General features: G+C 47.2%; 1 long non-coding RNA gene across 1 annotated transcript; it reads right to left on the bottom strand.

The window, feature by feature from the left end:
* Positions 1–487: 487 nt before the first annotated feature.
* Positions 488–2,347, bottom strand: LOC109368180. The gene is made up of 3 exons (XR_002115950.1): positions 2,307–2,347; positions 1,466–1,649; positions 488–905 (listed from the first exon to the last, which is right to left on the bottom strand). It is a non-coding gene; the product is annotated as an uncharacterized LOC109368180 (long non-coding RNA).
* Positions 2,348–2,635: the final 288 nt, after the last annotated feature.

Here is a 2,635-nt window from a genome sequence, read left to right as displayed (position 1 = left end):
AGCAAGTGCTGGATTCTGCACCAGGGGTGGGACAACCCGGGATCAATGTACAGATGGAGGATTGAGAGGCTGGAGAGCAGCCCCAGGAAAGGGACCTAAGGGTTCTGTTTGTCAGCAAGTTGAATCTGAGCCAGCAGTGCGCCCTGGAGCCAAAAAGGCCAACAGAGCCTTGGGGTGCATCAGGGCCAGCACTGCCACTAGGTGAGGTTTGTCCCACTCTGCTCTGTGCTGTGTGGCTTCACCTTGAGCACTGGGTGCATTTTGGGTGCCCCAGTATAGGCAGGACATAAAACTGTGAGAGAGTGTCCAAAGGAAGGCTACAAAGATGGGAGGGGACAAGGTGTGTGAGGTGTGGCTGTGGGCCCTGGATTTGCTCAGCCCAGAGCAGAGGAGCTGAGGGAGGCCTGATGGTGGCTGCAGCTCCTCATAGGGAGTGGAGGGGCAGTGCTGAGCTCCGCTCTGTGTGACAGCGACAGGGCCCGAGGGAACGGCATGGAGCAGTCAGGGGAGGGCAGCTGGGGGTCAGGAACAGGGGCTGCACCACAGGGTGGTGGGCACGGCCCCAAGTGCTGGAGGTCAAGGGCCACTGGGAGATGAAACACTGCTCTCAGACATAGGGTTGGATTTTGAATGGTCCTGTGTGGGGACAGGAGTTGGACTCGATGGTCTGAGTGTCCTTTCCACTCAGAAAATTCTAAGAACAATCTCTGTTTCTTCTCACCCTCCTCTATTCCTCTTCCACAGCTTTCTCTCCCTCGTGCTGAGTTGCATGTCCCAAAACCAAGATTTTCTGAGTTCAAAGCAGGGTAGACGATCTTGCAGGTATGAGAGAACTGGCAGAACTGTATCAGCTCTATTGGGTAACCTTGCTTCCAGAAATGGCGGGGACCAGTATACCTCATGATCTGAGGCAAAGACAGTTTAATAGGACAGAAAAAGAAGAGGAAATAATAATGACAATAAAACTATAAACAAAGCAAGTGACATGTATCGCAATTGCCCACCACCCACTGCCTGATGCCCAACCCAAACTCTGAGCAGTGGCCAACTCCCAGCCAACTCCTTCCTGTTTTGTTGTTCAGCATGACACCATCTGGTATGGAATATCCCTTTGGCCAGTTTAGAACGGCTGTTCTGGTTCTATCCCCTCCCAGCTTCTTGGGCCCACTCCCAGCCCTCTCGCTGACAGAGCAGTGTGAAAAAATAGAAAAGTCCTTGAATTAGTGTAAACACTACTCAGCAACAACTGAAATATTAATGTGTGATCAACACTATTCTCATCCTGAATCCAAAACACAGCACCACACCAGCTACTAAGAAGAAATTTAACTCTATCCCAGATGAAACCAAAATAACAATGCAGATGTTGAGTGAACAATTTAACCATTAAAAAGGCAATTTCAGTTATCTTGAAACCCCCAGGGCGTCTACAAGTAGTTTCTGCAGAAGAAAAGCATAAACTTACATTCCAACTTCATCGAAATAAACTCCCTTAGAGGAGCTCCATTTGCAATAGCTCTTGCCAGCAACGAGGAAAGATGATGTTCTCACAGATCACTTTAGTGACCAAGTGCTTGGCAAAATCAGCTGGGATATAGGAAACATCTTTCCCTGAGCTGAGCCTGACCCACAGTCTCCAGCACTAAGTCCTGTAAGATAAAGGGGGAGTTTTTGTGATCTCCCTGTTTTGTGAGATGGAGAACGATGCACTTACAAAGCCCAGTGAGCTCCTGTTCTGAGATGTGATAAGCAGGAGCTTGATGCTTTGGGCTGTCTTTTAAATGATCTTTAATGTTCAGCTGCTGGGACTCATTCCTATAGTAGAAAACAGCCTTTCTGTGGGAGCCTAGATCTAAGTTCAAGTAGCTTCACTTTGCTTTTACCCTAGGACATTGCACTGGAATAATCCTTTTGCACATGGTCACTCACTTAGCATTCCTGATTACTTGGCTCTGCTTGCAAATAATCTGAAATAATCTGAAAACCTTGCTTTCTAAAGTGCCTCTCTTTCTTTACAGAGAGGAAGAGAACCTGCTCATTTCTATGTTTTCATTCAGTGAGTTCCAAGGAACAGAGTATATAGTAGAAACTCACTGAAGTACTGGCTGCTAGATCTGCCTGAAGGATATCTTTTGCCCTATTTCAGTAGTAGGCCTACTTTGCCCTTTGGATGCAGTACACACTATGCAACCGCTGTTGGCATGGGTGTACAATCAATGAACATACAAGATATTATAGTTATGAGGTATACCAGAGAGCTTGGCTACGTAGCTATTACACCAAAGCAGAAAAGACAGGATGCTTACTTGTATCCTGGGCTCACTTGTAAAACTCCAGTGAAGTGGATCTCCAGAGATCCTTCCCAACTGGTAGTCAGCCCTTAAATGGGGCCTAGGAGAGGTGCAGCCAGGTGCAGCTTCCTCCCATGGCTAACTCATTGCTTGCCTCAGGTGATCAGTCAGAGGTTCAGGCCATAATTCAGCAGTTCCCATACAATGGGACAGAAAAATAATCAGCCTAACCACAGAGAAATGACATATATTGGCTCATCAGCCATTTCTCCTTCTCCACAACTCCTTTTGCTACAGAAAGGATGCCATAATGGGAAAGAATGCCCTTGTTTATCTTTCACAGA

Source organism: Meleagris gallopavo, chromosome 1 (genome assembly GCF_000146605.3).
Source record: "Meleagris gallopavo isolate NT-WF06-2002-E0010 breed Aviagen turkey brand Nicholas breeding stock chromosome 1, Turkey_5.1, whole genome shotgun sequence".
In the NCBI taxonomy this organism is placed as follows: Eukaryota; Metazoa; Chordata; class Aves; order Galliformes; family Phasianidae; genus Meleagris; species Meleagris gallopavo.
Note: the sequence above shows the minus strand (reverse complement) of the source record. Positions and strands in the feature narration are given on the sequence as shown.